General features: G+C 46.9%; 1 protein-coding gene and 1 long non-coding RNA gene across 3 annotated transcripts in view; both read right to left on the bottom strand.

The window, feature by feature from the left end:
• LOC119379906 (phosrestin-2) overlaps nt 1–23,535 on the bottom strand; it is a 226,556-nt gene that overhangs the window by 142,295 nt on the left and 60,726 nt on the right. The window lies entirely within an intron of this gene.
• Nucleotides 1–23,535, bottom strand: part of LOC125759077 (uncharacterized) — a 96,900-nt gene that overhangs the window by 27,445 nt on the left and 45,920 nt on the right. The window contains exon 1 of one of the 2 annotated variants that reach the window (XR_007416694.1): nt 19,758–19,881. The exons of the other annotated variant lie outside the window; for it this stretch is intronic. This is a non-coding gene — a long non-coding RNA (uncharacterized LOC125759077). Of the gene's footprint in view, nt 1–19,757; nt 19,882–23,535 lie in introns of those variants that run through there. 2 annotated transcript variants of the gene reach the window in all.

Raw genomic sequence — 23,535 nt, 5'->3', positions numbered from 1 at the left:
ATCTTTCGTCTCTGTTACCCTGATCTCTATTTGACAGACAAATGTAAGATGTGCGATGCAAGGGCAACACTGGGCCACATACTATGGGAGTGCTCGAGCTTAGACGACAAAGCACACGGAAACCACGAGGAGGCAGTATCGAACCGCAGGGTGCGCTGGGAGGAGGCTCTGCTCAGCTCCGCAATCGAAGAACAACTTTGGGCCGTCCAGCGAGCCGAGGAAGCCGCCCGAGCCCAAGGGCTCGCGGCCGATGCCTAGGCCGGGGTTGAGGCCTACCCCAAGTCAAGTTCGCTCGACTTTATTAATAAAGTTATTTCCTTCTCTCTCTCTGCAAATAATGCTCAATTAACACAGGGGGAAAAAAGCAGGGAGGCGCGAGGCGCAGTGTTGCCAAATCTTTGCTTCACTGGGACAAAATCGGCTAAAATGACACGCGCCCGGGTAGCAGACATCCTGTTCGCTCGTTGCTTACTGGAACGGACCAGCTTACGTGCCACACGCCGTCGCCTCCCGTGTCAAAGAGTGTCAGCGGCGATGGTCATGGTGCCATCCGAACGCGTGAAGCGAGACGTTAGTTTGTCGAGCGGTTTTCCTGCGATACACCTTTGTCTAGCCCGTTGCTTAGACATGAAGGGATGTAGTGACTCTTGTTTTCACTTACAGGGAAGCTTTGAGTTTGACTAGAAACACTAAAAATTGTTTTGCGCATCTTTTCTCTGTGCAGCTGGTAGAAGTAAATGCGCCGAGCATACGTTTGCATGGTATTGGGAGATGTTAAGAGTGATGGGCGGCTAAATTGCAAGCCACACGCAGAGTGCTAATTACTGGCTACGTGGAAAATAAGTTTGCTAGGGGTGTTGGAATATTCGAAAATTTGGAATATCCAATCGAGTAGGGTACTGTTAGATTCGGTCTTCGAATCAAGTAGCCGGTATTTGTAATGATGTGCGCAATGCCAGGATATCATTAGCAGGCACTCCGTCGTGGGGGATTCCAGGTCGAGTTTGACCACCAGGGATAGCGTACAAAACTGGGCTAGTTGGCTGATCTTCAAGGTAAAAGCAGCGCAAAAACACGGGAACAAGAGACAGAGGAATACACAGGACAGGCACTGGGCTCAGTGCCTGTCCTGTGTCTCGTATTCCCGTCTTTTTGTGGTACTGTTTTTACCATGAAGACCACCTGGGTTAAATTAAAGAACGTGCGCTAAATTTAATACAGGGGTGTTTTTACATTTATCCTCCATCGAAATGCGGATGCCGTGGCTGGGAATCGAGCCCACGTCTTAGAGCTTAACAGTGCAACACCTTAGCCGCTAAGCTATTATGGCGCGTGCACAGAGGAGAGCATGCACAGGATCATTTCGATTGCTTGAGGCACATTCCCAGGATCTGGGGACATCTGTACGTGACGCCATCTCTCGGCGGCAGCAACGGCGTGCTGCCCCAACTGAATGGGAAATAGGCGAAAAAATTCTGATAAAATTGCAGTATCGCACTACAAAACGTGTGACTTCCCAGGGCAAATGAACACCGCCCATTAAAAACACATGGGTTCCCAGTGTAAACTATCAAGCAATCTGGCAGGCCACGTGGTTTGTAGTGCGACACAACACTGTAATTTTAACAGAATGTCCAAATAAGTTTCTGCTGGATGGAACCGGGAGTCCTTTTTGGTAACTAGCTTTTTTTCGTCAGATATGACTTTTTAACATGAAAATGTTTCATGCCGGGGTCCACCAAGACTTTCATGACGTATTTCTGTCACGGAAGTACGTCAGCAAAGTGAACGCCATCAGATGGCAAAGAAAAAGAAGCTAAAAAAAGTGCTGTTGTCAGGAGACGAACCCACGCCCTCTCCGTCCGCGATGATGGCTGGCGGGCGTTTAGCCCACTGAGCTACCGCCAAACACATTACAGAGGCTACATAAACGCGCCTTTTCTCTTTCACACTTTCCTCTCGCAGTGCTCTTGGATGGATGGATGAATGCTATGAGCGTCCCCTTTATAACGGGGCGGTGACATCTATGCCACCAGGCTCAAACCCCTCCTCCCCCTCAAAAAACAAAAAAAAAACAAAAACAAACGCGCCGTTGCTACGACCGTCCCATTCAGCGCGTTGCAATAGAAGTGTAATTTCGTCAGTGCTTTAACACACCCCAAGCCTCGCTCATAGCATCCATCCATATCGAAAAATAGCTCTCCGACGCTCGCCTCGATCCCCGCTCGCCCTGCGAGATAGAGCGAAGACACGACGCGCGTAGCGTTTCTCTTTGCATTTCACGACGCTTTGAAGGAGTGCATATCGAATATCAGTGTTTATTAATGTGCCTGTTGATGCCATCTGCGCGGGATTCACCATATGCGGTGTACACGTATAGTTAAGAAGCTACCGCAAAGGTTAAATCATGATCATGGGCGTTAGTCGTCGGTACGGAGATGTGCCACTAGGCGTCAACGTGAGTGCGATGCGTCCACCATCAAGCGGTGCTATATTTGCTAAACAAGAGTAGACATTGTACAAGCTCTTATATACCAATGCACTATAAACAATAAACTACTTTTGTGACTACAGGTTTCACTTTCGTGTTATACCGATTTCTATGATGGAGGAATCAGCCATCTTTTTTCGCCTATTTCCCGTTCAATTACGGCATGCCACTGCTGTCACCGACGAGAGATGACGCTGCGTGGACATGTCCCCAAATCCTGGTCATGTACCTGTGCATACCGGCATCTCGTATAGTTTTTGCAATTTCTCCTATGTAACAGACACAAATAAATATTACAAATGCAACATACGCTCGAAGTGCTCTTGCAGCAGGTATCGGATAGAGATGAAAGAGGATGCGCAAAACAGCAGCCTGACATCACTCCAAGCTCCAAGAATTCATTCTGGGAGACGCACTAAAGAACCGTTTGTATTTTAGGCTGGCCTTTATAAATTATCATTAACACGAGGTACGTAGGGATATTTAAATTTCAATACCTTACGGTAATTTTATTCTAACGTTTCGCGTTATATGGCTATCTACCCTCAATACCTGTCTGCCACAGGACATCACAGAATAAAGTAATTTAGAGTTAAATAATAAAATTAAAAAAAAGAACAAAGAAAGTAATAAAAGCAATAGAGATATGCACAAATTTAAAAATAAAGATAGCACGCTACCACTGATGTGCTATGCCAGCTTCCCTACATGTTTTCTGCTATCCGTCGCTTCTACTGAACGTTGTGCAGTGAAGAGCCAGGCGATCACTCACTAGAGTACACTGGGAAATGATGTTTAATAATCCTTCGGCATCTTTTCAATGAGGACCACCGAGCCCTCACACTAGTTTCTTACAAATAGGTCCTATTGTTAGGGTACACGAAAGGTCTTCGATAAAACTCCGGAGTGCTCGGAACTTGCTGCAGCGTTTTCATTGGCCAGGCGACTATTGACCTGCTTTCGAGCCGGCGGCCCCATAACAACCTCCTTCAACGTCCCTACCTTCATACCGGGCAACCATCAACGTTTCAGCCGAGGTTTAATCAATCCTTGCTCGAACCGGCACTACTCTTTCCGTTGCTTCTCTCGGTTTCAGAATGCCATGGTCAATCACTGCTTTTCGGAATGTCCCGATAGCATTAAATGACGCCGATCCTGTCTCAGTCTATATAGAGACGGCCCTCTTTGTTACATGTATACATTTTTTTTCAAATGAATCAAGAAACAAAACGAGCTCTGCTGCACATCCCTAAAAGGTAATCACACTCTTCTTTCTATGCAACTGATTTGTCAGTCCAACTGGATGGCGACTGATCGACTAACTGAAAAGACACATGGTCACTGACTGCACCTCTTGTGCGCTATGTATGTTATGCGCGATGTTATGCGTTGTTTCGTCGACCGTTACAGCAGTCAATCCACATTGTCGACAAAAATGAACCATTATTATGGCGGTGAACAAAACACGCTTTGTCCACCCGCTGTTTCGATTCAGTGACTAAGATGTGCCACCGAAGACCATGGCCCATATTCGCAAAAACGTCCTACGCTAAAAAGTTTCGTCAGTGAGAAGTTGAGCCAAACACGATGCGGGACGTATCATTAGCGAAGTCGGCTGACCAATGGGAAAAAGAAGTTACGATGGAGAAGTTTGGTGAATTCGGCCCCAGGTTACGTGTTGAAATTTTGACCATTGCGGTGATTTCCGGTGAGTTTGGGGTGAGAGACGTCTGCTTACTGATATTTCGGTGCACCAAAATGCAGCACATGCAAACAGAATTGACGCGATTCCCTCCTCCTGACATGGTTACGTAAGCACGTTTTGAAAGAGGCGCTGTAGCCGAATGGCAGTGACCGAATTAATGCTCGACCACCATGCCGATTCTCCTACGACACTTAGCTTGTAAAACAGATAGCTTGTACGGCTGTATCGCAGCTCTTACACTTGACTACCGCAAAGCGTGGCAACACTGTCAGCATACGTTATTGCTCCTAATTACAAACCACAGGCTTGACTTGTTCATTAGTTCGCAATATTCCGGAGCTGTGCTTTGGTGAACCTATTGTCCAAATTTCAACGCTCAGTTTCTTAGACCCACAGATAGATGTGTGTGTGTGTGTGTGTGTGTGTGTGTGTGTGTGTGTGTGTGTGTGTGTGTGCGTGCGTGCGTGCGTGCGTGCGTGCGTGCGTGTGTGTGTGCGTGCGTGTGTGTGTGTGTGTGTGTGTGTGTGTGTGTGTGTGTGTGTGTGTGTGTGTGTGTGTGTGTGTGTGCGTGCGTGTGCGTGTGTGTGGGGGGGGGGGATTACATGCGTAGGAAAACGAAACATGTTACAGAATAACACTAAGTTCCTGGTAGTTAGAGGCGTGCTCATTCGGACTCGTTGGCACATCTTGCGAAACAGCAGAATATTCAAGTACCAAGAAATCGATGAACAGAGAACATCGTCGGAGCTAACGTTTAGAGAAGAAAAAAAGCGGAGAAAAAGGTTTCTTTTTTTCTTGCGAAAGCTTGCTGTTTTCTATCGACCTTTAAGGTGCATCGACACTTGAGAAGCGAAAAGAAAGCGAAAACGCCAGATCGGCCGGAAAACTGTGCTCGCGCGCGTCGGATACGTTCACATTTGTTTTGTCCCTCCTGCATGCCGCTGTAGCTGCCTTCGCCACTTGTAGAATACATTCCATTTTCCCTGCTTCCTGGGCACTTCATTTCGTACCGAATTCAAGCTATGCATGTAAAACACGGAAAAGAAATAGTTTCCATCTTTTCAAACAGTTGTTTCAGCAACCAGCAGAAACTTCATAACCGGAGACGCCGGCAGCGGCGGATTCGCCTGGCTGTGCAAAAGCGAGATACGTTGGGGCACACCGACTCGCTGCTGCGGCACCTTCTGCTAATTCCAGTCTTATCAGCAATCCAAACCCAAATCATGCTCTTGAGGAACGCGTCCTTGTAGAGACTGTGAGGTTTTTAACACAAAAATGTTTTATGCCGGGGTCCACCAAGACTTCAGTGACGTATTTCCGTCACGGAAATGACGTCGAAAAAATTTACACGATCAGATGGCAAAGGAAAAAAAGTTCCGTCAACGAACCCACGACCGCTCAGTCGGCAACAACAGATGCCGGGCACGCTATCCACTGCGCCACGGTCACAGACTCTAGAGGCTTTACAAACGCGCCTTTTATATCTACCACTCTCCCGGTCGGCGGGGTGGTGCTGCCCTCTGGGAGCGGTAAAGTAATTCGTCATTACTGTGGCCTCCGCGATTAACATCTGCAACGCGTTACACGTCCGTCCCATTCGGCGCGTTTTTAATAGAAGTTCAATTTTATCAATGCCTTAACACATCGCGAGGTGGCGATCATGGACCAAGCGTCGTAAAAGTGTCGGCCTCGCTCACAGCATCACGCTAATCCAAATTAAAAATAGCTCTGCGACGCGCGCCTGCCTCACCTGGCTGTTACACCGCGTTCCCCGCTCACGCGCACGTCCCGAGAAAAATCGCGGCCGGGGGGCGGCAGGACGCGCTTTGCGTTTCCCTCTGTAGTCCGGCCGTGGTGTTCAATCACCTTTTAACATACCGCGGGATGGCAACCAAGTTCCGCGTCCACTATGCGACGCTCTTCTGGCTATGACACCTGGTTCTCTGATTACGCTTTCACCGTTAACTACTACAGCTACCACAAGGTTTTGTGTAATCATTTACCATGGACGTTAGTCGTCGGGATGGAGATGTACCACCAGTCATCAAAGTGGGTGCATCCACGTTAAATGGTGCTATAGCTGCCAGGCATCAATGTAGTACATTGTGCAGACTCATTTATATCAATGTACAGTAAGCATTCAGTTACTTCTGTAAGGGCACGCTTTACTTTCGTGTTATTCCGATTCTTATGATGGAGGGATCAACCGCCTTTTTTTTTGTCTGTGAGCCGATGCGAACCACCACCGACTCCTTGGCCGCGATTTTGAATTTGCAGCCGGATGTTTACATTACGTTGTTGATAGGCGAGTCCAGCCAAAGTACGGCTTCCCGTCAAACGGAAAAGCGTTCCGCTATCGCGTGGCGGAAAAATTGGTCTCGCACCGATTTTCTTCGCATCGGGCTCGCCGCGTGGCTTCCAGTCCGCTTAGGCGGCGAAACGAGCGGATTTCTAATAAGTTTTGCCGCTTTCGCCCACTTCGAGGTCAAGTGTGAATGCGCCATTAAGGTTGGGGTAGAGAGAGCGAGGGTTAAACAAAAACGCTGCTAAGTAAGGCATGCAGCTGCTGCCTTCACGAGGACGAATCGTAGAACAGGGACTGTCGCTCGAACCAACCTTTCGACACTTTATACTGGACAGTATAAAGTGTCGAAAGGTTGGTTCGAGCGACAGTCCCTGTTCTACGATTTCTCTCATCACATTACTTCTTTCGCTGAAATTCTGCCGCAGCAGAATATTGAGCAGAGTAGAGATAGGATAAAATATAAAGGTACAGGATAGAATGGCGACTTGCACAATACTATTATACTTAGAAAAGCACCATATAAAGGCAAAAGAAAGACACGGCATTTAAGTAAAAAGGAAGAGACATCGGCAATCCCAGCCGCAGCGGCCGCATTTTCGGTGGAGGCAAAAATGTTAGAGGCACGTGTGCTTAGATTTAGGCGGACGATAAAGAGCCCCAGGTGGTCGAAATTTCCGGAGGCCTCCACTCCGGCGTCTCTCATCATCATATTGTGGTTTTGGGACGGCAAACGCCAACAATTATTATTATTATTATTATTATTATTATTATTATTATTATTATTATTATTATTATTATTATTATTATTATTATTATTATTATTATTATTATTAGTATTATTATTATTAAAGACATTGAGCTGACGCATGTGCTCACTCGTGTTCTCATCTCAACATCTAACTCGCTGCCGTCCTCGGCTGCGTCTCCAATCCCTTGGTACCCAAGTGATGGACAACGCAATGGATGAAAAACTTTCAAGCACGAGTCCTTTGAAGGTTGTGTAGCCGCGCAAGAGTTTTGGGTGCTACAGCGTGCGGCTGTTCAAACTAAGTGCGACGCACAGTGGCACTGGGAGCAGGCGCGATATGCGGAGACTGAAAACGGATCAGCTTTAACGGTATCGAGGTAGCCCAGATCGGCAGCGCCGTTGCGCACGACAACAGCAAGCACACGAGATCGATATAGTCGACGGCACGTCATGAGCAGGGCGTCCAGAAGAGGGTCGCGCCTAATCGCCTCCTCGCATCACGGTCACTGCAGCATTGTTTTCCTTCCCTCAGGCTGCGGATTTATGCAACAGAAATGAGGATCAATGTTTGTGTGCTGCGCTGCAATTAGCGCCCTCATCGAAGCAACCATCTCGAACACAGCTGCCAGCGCAAGGCGACTCAGGCGCGACAGGCAAGTGCTTGTATACCGTATGCGTAATACTGCTCAGAAGGCGAGGCTCTGATTCCGAAAGCTCCGCGTTTTTAGAACATGTTTGCTTTCACCGCGATTTTGTTTGTCCTCGTAAGCTTCGTTTGCTGCTTCTCTCATTTCTTTTCCTGCGCGTGCACGCAGGCCAGGGGCGTAGCCAGAAATTTTTTTCGGGGGGGGGGGGGGGGTTCAACCATACTTTATGTATGTTCGTGCGTGCGTTTGTATGTGTGCGTGCCTATATACGCAAGCAAAACTGAAAAATTTCGGGGGGGGGGGGCGGGGTTTGAACCCCCCCAACCCCCCCCCCCCCCCCCCTTGGCTACGCCCCTGACGCAGGCGTTGGTAATCCTTGGCTGTTCTGGCTTCTGCTTTATTTTTGTTTCTTATGCGACCCCTTCCGAGTAAGTACAACATACGCTAACGGGCACGTAATGACGAACGAGGCAAAACAAACATATTTCTTACGAAGTGCTTCGCGAACTTCGCGGCGACTTGTTTCGTTCGCTTTCATTCCGCTTCATTATCCGCGGCGCGAATGGCTGATCGAAGCGACAACATTGCAGGAGCTCCGCACGTATCAACGACGATTTGCTTTTGACTCGCAAGCACAATGTGAATGCCCGCGACTCAGTTAAATAGTTGTTACTGTTTGCGGACAGTGACATGAACGAGAATGCGATAAGGACAATTGCTGTCAGTTGGTAATGCTGGTTAAAACAATCCTGCTTACTTATTTGTGCCGCTGAATGACGAAAGTGTGCCACATGAACAGCATTTAAAGAAACAATTAGACAAAACACGCAGACTTGTGCATCCTCCAAGAACTTGCTGCTGCATGGGCGAGCTTGTAGCTCACCTCGTTAAACTCATCGGAGCGTTATTCGGCACGCTTGCATGTACGCCTACCCCCCCCCCCCCCCCCACACACACACACGCACAATCAGAGCATCCGTTAGTGTTTTGAAGGATTTCGTGTGCGTGTAAGCGAGTGTGCCGCATCGCGCTCTAATTAATTTACCGAGTTGCGCAGCCTTGCACAATTGCAGTCCAAGAGATCCGACTGCTCGGCGCGCTCCCTAGCTGTATCATCGAATTGTTTCCATGGAAAGCCTGCGTTTCCGGTTCTTGAGCAATTTTGTCAAAAACGAGGAGCAACTTCCACCAGAGCATCCGAACAACGCTCAGAGCCACAACGCCGGCGCTGTTGGACGCTTGGCGGGCTCCAATTAACGCTTCCAAATTTGCAGCCTGAACATTTTCAATGGCTTATTTTAAGCGCATCCCATAGATGCATGGAAGCTTATAAACAGACATAATGAACCGTCTGGTTAGAATTTTTAATGTTAATTGCTTAAACCAACGTTCTTAAAGCTCCGTGAGCAATCCGAAAATTTTCTTCATGGTCGTTTTTACTGCAAGCATGAATTCTAGATTTCTCCATAATGTCTTCTCCAAACGCACCCCTTAGAGCGTTGCTCTTATGCCGAGCGTGCTGTTCGTAAAGGGCAAAAATTTTAGTCACTTGACCGGCACCAAGACAAGAACATTACATAGCTAAGGTTCTATCGTCTCGTTCACACCAACTAAAAAAAAAATAAAAAAAAATACAAGAGAGCTTGCTGAGTTGAAAATCTTGAAGCCTTTTTATCTTAATCACGGTGTAAGAAAAATTCTTACGCCGTGCTCTCAGTGCATAATTTGCGCGTACTGGACACGCCAGAAATCTTGACGCGCCACATAATTCTGAAACGAAATACTGTTGATTTCTCGAAAGCGAAGCTAACCGAATTTTATTAATATTGTGTAACGTGCCTAACTATTCATTTCCTTTCAATGTAATTTTTGCTCGAGGATGAACCCTGAAATGCCGAAGAACCCTTTGCGAGTGTGCCGCATCCCTTCTGAATCCTTTGAAACTCAGATTGCTGCATAGACGGCACTGCTACTGAGCATAAAATGTCTTGACACAACTGAGTAGCCGGCTATATTATTATTCTAATGTTTATAAACGTTACTTTCCCTCACCAAGTGTACTGAAATAGCCGTCATCCTTGTAATGGCATTTTTTTCGTTTACTGGCGTTTTATATGACTGTTATATGTACCCACACTGACGCACAGTAAACCTTGTTTGCCGACGCTCTGTGCGAGGTCAACACTGTTTGTCTCAACGACGCATGGAGGCGACTATATTGTCGAAGCGCTGGCAGTTGTTATTAACGCGATAGCATTAAAGAGCCCGTGTGGCAAAAATTTCGGTGTCGGCGTCGGCGTCATTGGTTGTGAGCGAAAAATCGAGATTGGCGCAAACAAACAAACAAACAAACAAACAAACAAACAACAAACAAACAAACAAACAAACAAACAAACAAACAAACAAACAAACAAACAAATAAATAAATAAATAAATAAATAAATAAATAAATATCTTCAGTTCTAGTGGGAATCGAACCCAGCCTTCTGCGTGGAATTCAGGCGTTTTATCAAAGAGCGACGCCGGTGCTTGAAACAGCTTCAAAAAAGAAAAATAACATCATACAGGGGCACAGGTCGGCAAGCTCACTCATAAGTCGACTCACTCAGACTCGGATCCAGCCGTGAGTCCGAGTCTGAGTGAGTCCGGGTGAGTAATATTTTGGTGAGCTTGAGTCCGAGTTAGTCCAGTTGAAAAATTTATAGTGCATCTGAGTCTGAGTGAGTCCGATTGAGGAAAATATTGGTGAGTTTGAGTTCGAGTGAGCCCTCAGCGCAATATATATTTCACGAGTGTGTCTGAGTGAGCTGCACATATTTTTGCCGAACTATGGTGCTATCTACTCAACTTCAGCATTACTGTCAGCGTTATGCCGGCTCATGCTTGTAGACACGTCTGCTCACACATACTTCAGCGCACTAGCGTTCGTTCCTACGCCAGCTCTATATTTATCGATCACATGCGTAAAAGTTACGGAGGGGGCGATCCCTTCAACGCCCTTCCCCCTTTTCGCAAATTATTTCACGGGAAGTTCCTGATAAAAACATCTCGTGTGAGCCACGTCTTTCGATAAAAATGTTCTTACTAGATTGCAACCACTGATAACCCGTATTTGGAAGTACGAGATCAAAAGGCGCCACATAGGGCACCGATTGTATGATACATTGGTGTTAAAGGGCGTTGGCACCATTGTCAGAGAAGCTAATCACACGCTAACGGACTCATGAGTCCATGCACTCAGACTTACTCAGACTTGAATCGAGCCGTGCGTCTGGGTCTGAATGAGTCCGCGTGAGTAATATCTTGGGGAGCTTGAGTCCGAGCGAGTCCGGTTGAGAAAACTTTTAGTGAGTCTTAGTGCGAGTAAGTCCGGTTGAGGGAAATTTTGGTGAGTCGGAGTCCGAGTGAGCCCTAAGCGCAATATATATTCAGTTAACTCCAGTTTTTTTGCCGACCTATGTACGGGTGTCATGTAGAGTGCGAGGAGTCTCGTTAATATATGCAATATTGCGTGGCAGATGTTTAGAATTGCACCAGGCGTCGCACCATGTGAATTGCGCAACGAGTGGATGGTTTAAAGGCACACTCATTACAAAGCGTTCGGGCGTAATTAATCATAATCGTCAGGAACAGCATCAACAAAGGGTGCTGCTGCGCACATCGCAATATACGGCCGCGTGGTGGGTACTTTGCTGATTCACAATAGGACAAATTATGGCGTAGTGGGCACTTCCCGACTGCACTCGCAGTAGGCATGCATTTTAGGAGAGTTTCAAACGGCCAATATTGCGCACACAGACATTATTTTCCACGTAGGCACGGTTGACGTGTTCCTTTAGAGGCGAAACCTGGCAAACGAATGACGAGACGGTGCTGATGTAATCGGGGGTCTGCCCAGAGGACCGGAGCCAGCCAGAGTACCGGGGAGATGTCGAGGAGAGGAGCCCGGAGCTGTTAACGGTAACGTTTATTTACAGGTAGCGTGTTGCTACATGATGGGGTTAGCATCATGGAAGCTCTCGGAGCTCGTGAGAGCTTGAGAGAACTTGTGAGAGCTTGTCGGGAGCGCATCGGCGCTCGCATTTTATGTCCGGGCCTTCCCAGGGTTCCCTACAGGAAAAAACAATGGAGGCCAGGACAGTCCAATGAAAATTTCCATCTTCACCTCCGCCCCCAAAAGGGGAAGGTGAAACGCCGCCTCCTTCCCAACCCACGAAAGGAGAAAGAGGCACGCCCAGTTCGTCCCATGGCGAGGGAAAAACACTGCCCACCGCGCACTACACGGCACAGCACGAAGACGTTGAGTCTTACGTGGAAGTCAATTTCGTAGTCTGTTGCAGTGAAGGGTATGCGGCGCCAGGCAGACCACGAATTGTGGAAACAGCGGCCCACGGAGAACGTGGGAAATGCATCCGCAGACGGTTCCCAGACGCTGGGCCCTTTGTCCGGGGCACCTTGACGACAAAGCAAGCCGCCTCGACGGCCAACAACTCTTCCTAATCTGTCAGTCGGTCAGGCGTGCCCAAAGGGTTTTACGAGGGGCGCAGACAACCTGGGACAATTAGACGAACGACTTTCGTGTTGTCGCCGCTCCTGGTGCATCTCTGGAACCGCTGACCCGGAAGAAATCAGGAGTCTTAGCCGCAACGTCTCATGCGTCAAAGCGGCGCCAAGCCAGGCAGGCCGATCATAACAGTGCGAACGGGGCCCGATCACGCTATCGCTTTCTACACTCTTGGAGGCGAAGCCCAAGCGTCCTCAAGCTTGTTGTTGTTGATGATGATGATGGTGATTATCAATAGATTTCATTGCTACAGGGTGTTCTCAGAATAAAGATCGTCAGTGCAACATCTCATTTTTCTACACTTATAAGTGCAACTCATAAAACACAAGAATACAAATGCATACGCTCCGCTTATATGTTAGCTCACTAAGTCTAAAGTTATTTACACATTAATAAATACATAGGTATAAATTGGAACCGTAGGTGTGACTTCACGAAGACCCGTCCGAGTCCCTCGCAGAGACATTCTTGAGGGTTGAAAAATTGTGAGTGCTCAAACTCACTTGGTACGAATTCAGTACTGACGGATTGAAACTCGAAAATTTTAGGTCTAGGTAATACACGGTTCCCAGCGTCAACAGTTCATGTGATATCGGTGTAATTTTGACTAGAACACTATGACAGAGCCGACATTACCTTTAGCGGCCAGATTTACAGCGACATGACGCGGTTATCAAGGGTACTTGCTCATATAGCAGTCGTTATTCTAAAAAACGATGTCGGGTATCAATCCGTAAGTACGGCGCATAAGATTTTTCGTCACCTGTGAGAAAGCACTCGACGGATAGGAGTGTAGAATGAAATGTCTAAAAAGTCATCTTCGCAGGGGATTTAAGGCCTTTTAAATACAAAAAAAAAGAATTGCATCAGAACAAGACGAACAAGAATTGTCACAGTCAATGCGTACAACATTGTCGTTGATAAAGTATTTCTCCATCCGTTTAACGGATGGAGAAATACTTACATCCGTTTGAACGTAAACTAGACGACCCTAAGTCATCATTATGAAAACACGCCCAGCATTTCATCGCGCCGAATCGAAGTTTCTTAAACCATCAGCGTTTTGGAAAACACATTAAGCGTCGGAACGCGCGTACTTGCGCGCGGGACATTCTTAATGGTGTTCTGTAATGTGCCTACGGAGGCAAGAACAATAGCGCAATGGTTAGAGCACCGGGATTCTGGCCCAGAGCTCAAATCCCATCTTCATAACGCCTTATTAACATGTTATTTATGTTGATATGACGTACATATGCACTGCGGTGACGTCACTCGTGTGTGTGCGTGATGTCGGGTTTCAATCCGTAAGTATGGCGCATCAGATTTTTCGTCACCTGTGAGAAAGCACTCGACGGATAGGATAGGATTGTTCTTGCTATTGTCTATAAAGGATGTCACCGGCGTACGTGTCTGGTATGACGTCTGGTATGAGTTAGATGTCCCATCGGCCAGTCGGTCCAAATGTCTGGAGCGTAGGTGAAGAAGTGCTGCAGCATCTAAGAGTGGTTCTTCACGTTAAGAATAAGAATGGATGAGGGGCTGTATGGTGCCCGGGTATATAATATGAACAACACGCTGGCGACGAAGTCCGGGGCATTCTATTAGTATATGCAGAACGGTTAGGCTCGCTCCGTAATGTGTGCACGTGGGTGGATTTGTTGCAGTAAAGCTATAGCTGTGTGTTCCATGAGTGTGTCCTGTTATTATCCGTGCCAGTGTAACCTCGCCATGTCTGTGAAGCTTCACAGTAGAAGTAATAGTAAGTAGTTGTAGTAAGTAGTAGTTGTTCTTTCTATTGTCTATAAAAGAAATGAGGCGTAACAACTTGTCTGCCAGTTTTATACTCAATTTTTGCGTCTTAATGCAAATATAATTGCGAGGCCGCTTAGACGAGAGATTTCTCCCCGAAGAAATAATTCTGGAAACTCGGCCAAAGTAATCTTGCACGCAGAGAACCACAACTGTGCTTTTTGCAGTTCATTGGACTGCGGTATTGCCTGTGACCGTCAGCGAGCACGCCTCTGCGATCGCGCTGTCACTGACTGCCTCTTCCTTTTCCCTCTCTCTGTCTCCTTGCTTTCCTCCATTCTCCTCAGCCAAACAATGTAGTCAGGTGACATGGGATCAGTTAAGCGTTTCTTTCTCTTTCGTCTCTCTCTACGTCAATGCAAAACCGAGCCTTTTCTGTGCGTCTTCAAACGCCTTTTTCCACGTATATATATATATATATATATATATATATATATATATATATATATATATATATATATATATATATATATATATATATATATATATATATATATATATATATATATATATATATATATATATATATATATATATATATATATATATGTTACACGCTCTTTCACCAGCTAATGGTCACTCGCTGACGAGAGGACAGATATGCCGTTTGGGGAATCTACGCAAGCTGTACTTGTTTAAATTTTGGTCCTTTTTCTATTGGTTTTCGTTGCTTTGACCGTTTTCTTAATGGTCGTTGACAAAATGCGTCTGCTGAGACTTCCCGAGAGGGCTAAAACAATCGGGTTCTGTGAAATGCCATAATAGTTCAGGCGAGCATACGGAACTGGGCGATACTCTGTTTGACTTCGTGTGAAACATGATTAACTCCTCTACTGTAGAAGTTGTGAAGTCGCAATCTGGAGGGCATTGCAACTGATGTATATTTTACACAGTTCACAATTGAATTGCAGAGACATACCGAGTTTCTTTCTTTCTTTCTTTCTTTCTTTCTTTCTTTCTTTCTTTCTTTCTTTCTTTCTTTCTTTCTTTCTTTCTTTCTTTCTTTCTCTCTTTCTTTCTTTCTTTCTTTCTTTCTTTCTTTCTTTCTTTCTCTCTTTCTTTACAATTCGGAAAGACTTTATTGAATTTTTCACAAACTTGTTTGATTTTCGCAGGTTAGACTAACATGCATGTCTTGCATTTTCTTTCTTTTACGATGATAGCAATATGATGCTAGAGGAAGAGACGGAAAAGAGGAAGAGAGACGAAAAAAAAAACATTCTTGTCCAATTTGGTCGTTTAGACGCAGTACGCACAGCAACGGCTCAACTATCAGTCACGTGCCAACGCAAATGTTCAGAGCCGAGTGTTGGGACTTTCCACTTGTTCAGTGTTCGGTAAGGGTTTTTTCCAATACTGAAGTTGAATGTTCTTTTTTTTATCTTCCCAGTTTCTTGACACATTACGCTGACGCGCGGTATGTATAAGAACGAATGACGCAAACTACGAGATGCAATTTCGAGTCGAGTAGGATACTGGGCGCTCGCGGTGCCGCTGTAATTCCCGAAGCACGCGAAAAGCCCGGGGAGCTGGCTGATTCTATTAAATATCAATTCTTGTCGCACAACAAAAGACGGCGAGGAAGCGCCCCGAAATTTCTCGGAAACGTAGATGTTTTTTTTTTCCTTTTGTTTCCCGATCTTCTATTCCAATGATGTATCATGGTTGGGAGCCATTTTCAAGAAAGGACGAAAGAAGGAGACCGATGAAGCCTCGTCCGAGAATACAGCAATCCGTGGCCTGGTTGCTAATAACGTGAGGAAGAAAAAGCAAGAGCGTTGATTGTGAAGCCAAGGAAAACGTTTCCGTTTCTTGCGGCGGCTCATACTTTGATTTAAAGCGAAGCGACAGCGTGAGATAGAGAGGGAGAGAGAAAATAGAAACAAATGCAGTTTGAAAAATGAGTTTCCTAATTGAGAACAATGTGAAAACAAACTCGAAACCGTAAGACGCCTTTTAGTATCACACACCTTGAGGCTTTCGTGTGTGTGTTTTTTTTTTTTTTTCTGTCTATACACCTTCCTCCGCGCGCTCCGCATACAGCGATTCCGCCGAGCGTACAGTACACTCGCACGCCTGGCCGTGACGCGCCGACTGGCTCCCTCGGGACTTTGGCTCATCAGGGTTGCAGTAGATTAGTCTGGATGCGCACGCCCGGCGCACTTGATTGTATTTTGTGCTCCCTGCTGCCTCGTTGCTTCTTCACGGCCGAATTATCAGGAAAAGCGGCACTGCGTAGAGCTAAGTTTTGCGAGCGTGTTTTCTCGAAGCCTGCCAAGTGCTACACGAGACAATCATCGAGTGTATCGGTAAAGCGATAAATAAAATTAGCCGTGTGACGTAGTTTGAGAGCAGTAATTATTTATTTAGGACGTATGAGGCGTCTAAAAAGATTGATCTATAATGAAATTGAGAATGAAGACGTGGCAAAGTTGGTGCCTTGGGAACGAAACACCGCTAGCGATGCATGCATTCGCAAACTATAGAAGGAGGAGGCGCAGAGGCTCAACGCGGCGACAGAAAATGTATTGACGCTCCGAAGCGCACGAAAGGAAGTCGAGGAATACAGAAAGAGAATTCAATTTCCCTTCGTGTCAGAGCCGCAGCTGACTTGCAAACCAGCGTGCGGCCATCTCGAAATGTTCTGTACAAAGCAAACCGACAAGAGAACATACCGTTGCTGCCAAATGGGCATTCAAAATTCGGTACCTTTGGTAGCTTTGCTCTAACTAATCATTGAGGGCTGTTTGCGTATTATTTATTTGGGCATTGATAAAAAAAGAAAAATCTCCTCAAAGTGCCTGCGCTGTCCAGGAGCATCGCAGTGGACTGATTTTTAGTGCTGGCATTTGTCAAACTCTACCAATGAGACAGTACCGACTTGACAGCGGCGAAGGCCGCGGTAGTAAAGTGCCGCAACGTCGTTTTTGCCGCAATTCCTGCTGACGGCCACAAGTTCTGGCTTCGAATGTTGGTTGTCTCATTCTTACGCAAAATGCCAGGCGTGCAAAGAAAGAAAACCAGTTTCTTTTCAGTATATATAGAAGCATCTGACGATCTCGCGAAAGAAGACTATTTGGATGTTCGGGAATGCGAGGTAATATTTGGGAAGTGAAAATGTTGCAGACATCGCTGTATAAATGCAAAGAGCGGCTTTACCATAGCTGGGAGGTAGAAGACAATGCAAAAGAAACAGAGCGTACCAGTTCGGCGACGGATCGAATCGTCCTGATGGAGCACGCAACCATGGGTTTGCTTACCACCTTGCGCAACACTATGTTGCATTCTGAATACGCGCACCATGTGCTACCTTTTTTTGCTGCATGTCAACGAAGAACAATTCGGAATGACGGACGACAGCTTCGGGGAGACAACAAAAACAACGCGCGCTCGACTATTGTGCATCAGCTTGACGGCAACCAGCTATTGGGCCCGATGTCACCACACGGCAAATGTACGGAATATATGGTGTTCGCGTGAGTGAACAGGCACTGCACGAATGGTGCCGCTCACGATGTCCGCTGCTTGCGTAAAATGAGCTTGCGCAAGAAGACCAAATCAAGGAAAGCACATTTCACAATCATCAAAAGGAGATGCGTTTCTCCGAAAGAGGCGAAATCCACGACGATATTACGCAAGGCGGACGCAAGGACTGCCGTCCCGTGACGAACGCTTGCTACGGATCCTAGTGCGACAACATTACCGCTTGAACCTATTGCTGTGTCCGATTATGCACTTAAACGCCAAGGGCAACGAAACTTCTCTTTCGCTAAACGGGTTACAAATTAGTGCAATACTAATAATTATTAAAAAAAAACTGGGCGTAGTTTGCACTACTGGCGCAAGTCTAGAGACACAGCAGAGCTGATCGGCACTAGCTGGTCCTGGCCTTTCGAGGTTTTGCAAAGTTTCTGCAAAGTATTGCGAGGTTATGCTAAGCGTTGCTAGGCATTGTTGAGTTTTTGCTGAGTGTCGTCAAGTATTGCGAGGCGATGCCCAGGCTCGCCAAGTCCCACTCTATCACTCTAAGCCAGCCTTCAGTCTCCGTGTGTGCCCCAGCATCAGAGACGAGTGCAGCGTTGCCGGGTGGTAGCCGGTGGGGCTCAGCTTTGGGCCAGGACCAGCTATAGGTGCCGATCAGCGGCGCTGTGTCTCTAGCATTGTGCCACTAGTGCACGCTACGCCCAGCTTTTTCGAGCCAAGTAGCCGGCCTTGTCACGCAAGGGCTAGATAGCGAGACAGCGAAGCAGGCGCGAAGCAAGCGCAAAGCAAGCGCGAAGCTATGCACTGATGCGCCAGGGGTTTCTAGCCAACGTGAGGTGACGTCATCGCTCCGCGAGGTTTTTAAATGCGAATGCATTTCTTAGTCGGGCTATGTAAGGCGTCCGGCGTTGTCCCCGCGTTATCTCTCCGCTCTCACTCCCTCTCCCATAGCAACAGCTGCGGGAGCGCGCTTATCCTCGCCCCTAGCGACCAGAGCATGTGGTGCGAGAGAGCGTAGGAGAAGGTAGGTCCAGTGCTTCGCCGCTCCTTCTCTCGCCGTTCGCTCTCTCTCCTCCCTGCGCCCCACTCTCCCGTCCGCTCGCGCCTCACTCTCGACCGTTCGCTGGCTGGGCGCCTCTCCAGAACATCCGGAAATGTGTGCTCGAGACGCCGCTGTGAAACGCCAACGGCGACCACAAGGCTGAGATTATGGCCGTCAGGTACAGTGACAACACAAACAGGTGCTGATGAATGTGTAAATAAATGGTCACGCTATAAATCCTCGTCTCGTCATTAATTTACGCCATTAAAATTACTACGCCGTGTACTCTCGGCGCAAGAAATGCATTCGCATTTCCTCACGATTCCCTTCGGGGAGGTGGGGGCATTTTTTTTTGTCAATGACGGACGGACTAACGCTCGGTTTAAACAGTTCCGCTGTTAAAAAAGCATAGATACACGGTGGGAAGGATTTAGAGAAACCATTCCGAGGCGACATGAGTAAGGAGGCTCGGGGAATGCCCCTGCTTTCAAGAGTTGTGAAAAGGTGAGAACAAGAGCACAACACTTTAGCAATTATCGGGGTAAAAACGACACAGCAAAAACCACGGATGGATCCAGTGAAGCACGAGCACGAGACAACGCTATACAGACGAAGAGCTGCAACATGCTGCACTGTTCCTAGAGACTGCAGCGTTTTCAAAGATCTGCGGTTTCAAAGAATGTTTATGCAGACATTTATGGAGTATAAAGCAGTCACTAGCAGCAAGCTTTCTTTTATAGGTACTGTTGCTTTGTCATAACGAAATGTGTGTACCATTAGGTGCGCTTATTCAACGGGGCAATGGCGTTCCTGGACAGCATCTACACGAGGTGCATTGAACCGTTTCCCAAAGTAATAATAATATCTGGGGTTTAACGTCCCAAAACCACCATATGATTATGAGAGACGCCGTAGTGGAGGGCTCCGGAAAATTTCGACCACCTGGGGTTCTTTAACGTGCACCTAAATCTAAGTACACGGGCCTCAAACATTTTCGCCTCCATCGAAAATGCAGCCGCCGCAACCGGGATTTGATCCCACGACCTTCGGGTCAGCAGTCGAGCGCCATAACCACTAGACCACCGTGGCGGGGCCCGTTTCCCAAAGTCAGTGAATGCGGTACGTATTCAGCAAACATGGTCACCATAGAATATTTTATGGGCACTCTCCTGAGTAGCTGCCTGTGAATTATGCTAGACAACTGATTCAACATCCTTTCTTTTGACATAACGTTATGATGGCATTACCACGTAAGTGACTTGATTTGTTTTGGTCACAACTGGACCATTTGAGCATGACCCAGGGATACTCCGGCTTGTCAAAAGTACGGCGGCGATTCTACATTTCGTCTAATATGTGTACATGTTCGCGACATTTATTGAATTTTTTCACAGTTTATATGTATTTGCCGTCAGCAAGGGCTCTGGATTTTTTTATGCCGCCGTAGGAATATTCGTTATTTCATTCATGCCAACATTATGCTATACATTTCTCAAGATTTTTTCCCTTCTTTTTAGCCATCATTTTGTAGAATGCACGCAGCGTTTCTAGCACCAGGAGATCAATTTTGTCGAGTAAACAACAGCGCGGAGCTTGAATAATTTCTACCAACGGCATTAGATATATATAACAATTGGGGTTTTACGTCATCAAACCATGATATGATTATGAGAGACGCCGTAATGGGGAGCTCCCGAAATTTCGACCACCTGAGGTTCAACGTACACCTAAATCTAAGTAAACGGATGCATGTTCCTTGCATTTCGCCCCCATCGAAACGGAACTGCCGTGGCTGGGAATCGAACCCGCGCCATCGAGGGCGTTAGAAAGCAGATATACCACGTGTACCTTTCTAAACAAATACAAATATAAAACGCTGTATTATATTTAGGCGATGTGTTACACAGGCATGTTGCCCAATCTTGGATGAAATCGTTTTTCTTGTTCTCTTGCGAAGAATATTTCTCACACTACTCCCCCCCTCCCCCTCCCCCTGTCACTCACCGGTTCGTGAGGCCCATACTTTTATACTACACAGACTTCATCACTGCTTACCTGCAAACGCGAGGGACACGGTGTAATTCAGGGTGCGCTAAGTAGAAAAAGTAGTGCGTAACAAATGACTTTAGGAATTGGAGCTTCAGGTTTGTAACAAGCACACGACGCCACAGGTTTAATTACGAAGCCAGGCGGCTTTGTAGCTCAGGCGACGGCTGCGGCGACTGGTACATATGTATGAGCTCGTTGCCTATAATCCTCCTATCCTGAAGTGCGCTGGCGCTGCAGCGGCAACTTTATATTTTCTGTACGCCCGGCTTGCCGAAGTTAAGCACGAAGAATTTCGCTGAAAATCAAGAGAAGGAAGTGCGCCAGCTCAAGTTTCATTTTGACTCAGCGTTGGCGTTAATACGGCGCGCTTTTTGTATTTTCGTCGCTTCTTGTTAGTCTAATCTCTTAGACGAAGTGCGGCGATTCGTTTCGTGACGCAGGCACCGCCAATTTTACTTCCACCCGCACGTGGAGGAAAACAGAAAAAAATCGACCTTATCATTCTGCGGCCGCACATCAGTAAAAAAGAAAATTAAAGCTCCGAGAGGGCGGGTATAGATTCAAATGAGAACATGCACAAACGCTGAGACTAGAACGCACTCTCTAATCTAACTCGCAAAATATTTTTGGCATCGAGGCGCGAGGCCACTGCGACGCACAGCTGGAGGGATCTACGAGGGATATTTAGGATACGACACATTTATGAGTGGTCTACGTGGGGCACTGCAGGGGCTGTGAAATAATTTTAATCACCCGTGCGCCGAAATCCAGACACGGGCGCTTGCATTTTCGCACTTATTGCTCCCGAAAGAGAAAAAAAAAGTGGCCGTTGCAAGAGATCAATAACCGCAAGCGCTAACAACATGCATGCTGCCGAAGCTCTTAAACCGCGAAGCACTTGGAGTGGGCACACGTCCCTTTTTCGGTCGCTTCGAAATATACTCAGCGCCAGAGCTGTAAACAAGGACGAGTAAACAAAAAGCTTTTAAAGGGAAACTGACGCACTTAAAAAAATAAGTTTGGAGCGTGTAAGGACAGCTTGATCCCTGCTGAATGTGAGAGTTCTCAAAAGTGAGCGCAAATAGCACTTTCTGGCAAAAAAAAAAAACAAAAAAAACAGGGGCTGCGGCTGTAGGGCTTCTTGAGATGCTGAGCGAACGCGGTGACGTCATCCTCGGTATCCCGCGTTATCTGCAACAGCAGCACTGCTGAAGCGTGGCCTCCTCGATTAGCTCCGGCAACGGCACGTCACAAGTTAGTCACGGAAGCCACGGTTAACATTTGTCTGCCCACTGTGCCGCATGTGGTTGCACCCCAGAATTCTGTCGCACGACCACTATTTATAGACACAGGGATTCTCGCATAAGAGAGATAGCTGAAGCCTTCGCTATCTGCAAAAACGGTGACACGTGTGTCAGCGCACCGTCGATTGCGTTACTATATAGAATTCGAGTTGACGTACTTGGAGAAGACGTAATGACGTAACAAGTGTAGTCTTTTGTCATGTGCATAGGTTGCGTGCGCATTTTTTGTTCTTTCTTCTTCTCTTTCTATGTTTCGCTTGAATAAAGCATCCAGTTGTCAGTCAGCGCTCGTGTTGTCAAGTCTTTCTGTGTCCTACGTCTTTTGCGCTGTTTCAATATGAACGCAAGCCAACCACCCCAACTCTCCCTTTTGATACGAGAGACGCTTGTTGACGTAGCGCTCGGCTGTTTGTCGTTTATTCCAGATATCGTAATCCAGCTGCAGAACTTTCAATTCCGCTATACTTATTTGAGCCTTCGTCACATAAACAGTGCTCTCGCAGTTCGGATCAGTGAGCGGCGGGAACCTTCCGTCGGAGGGCAGCACGGCTCCGCCAAAGAAACCGAAGATGACGTAGGTTTCCAGGCCCACACTATCGGCGGGCAGAGCAAGACAAACTTTTATTTCGCGTATTCTAAAGCTCCTGGTGCAACAACCACAGAAAAAAATTACGACATCGTCTACAATAACTTCGGTCTTTGCCAACCACGAAGTTTTATCGAATTCTAAAATCTCCTCAGCTTCCTTCAAGCAGTAACGCCCTGTGTAGCTTAAATAATAATCAACAATAAACTCTCCTAATTCAATTACAAAGAAAAAGAGAAAGCGGTTACGAGTAGTTATAGGCTCAAGACGCGTTTCTCGTGACCGGCAAAATACTTGTACTGCCAAGAAATAGCAATAGAGGCGAGGGCAGACCGCTGACCGTGCAGGTCCGTACTCATAATCAATAAATGGCATAAATATAAATTATACAAAATGGGAAGTGTGAGCGAACTATTTGCACTTGCGTCCAGCAGCAACGAGAAAGGCAGTAGTGGTAGGTAGTAGTGGTGATCACATCATCATGGCGATGACCAGGGCACTCAGGTTATCAGGAATACGCCCTGGTCGAACGGAGAGCGGCCCACAGACGAGTCGTCCTATCTGCCGTCGTTCAGGAGCGTGGATGATATAGAATCATCTAACGTCGTTTGGACAAACGGTCCTTAAGACGTACGCTTAGAATGTGCAAGCTGCTACCCGCTTACCTGCGGACACAGCGCTTCCGCTGATTGCACCAAAGAGTGGCAGAGGACTTGGGAAGCGGTGCACGTTGCAGGGCTGCACAGGAGCCGACATGGTGCTCAGAACAATTTGCGTCTTTTGGCCCGCCTTAAACTCGTAG

Source organism: Rhipicephalus sanguineus, chromosome 1, assembly GCF_013339695.2.
Source record: "Rhipicephalus sanguineus isolate Rsan-2018 chromosome 1, BIME_Rsan_1.4, whole genome shotgun sequence".
NCBI classification, from domain to species: domain Eukaryota; kingdom Metazoa; phylum Arthropoda; class Arachnida; order Ixodida; family Ixodidae; genus Rhipicephalus; species Rhipicephalus sanguineus.
Note: the sequence above shows the minus strand (reverse complement) of the source record. Positions and strands in the feature narration are given on the sequence as shown.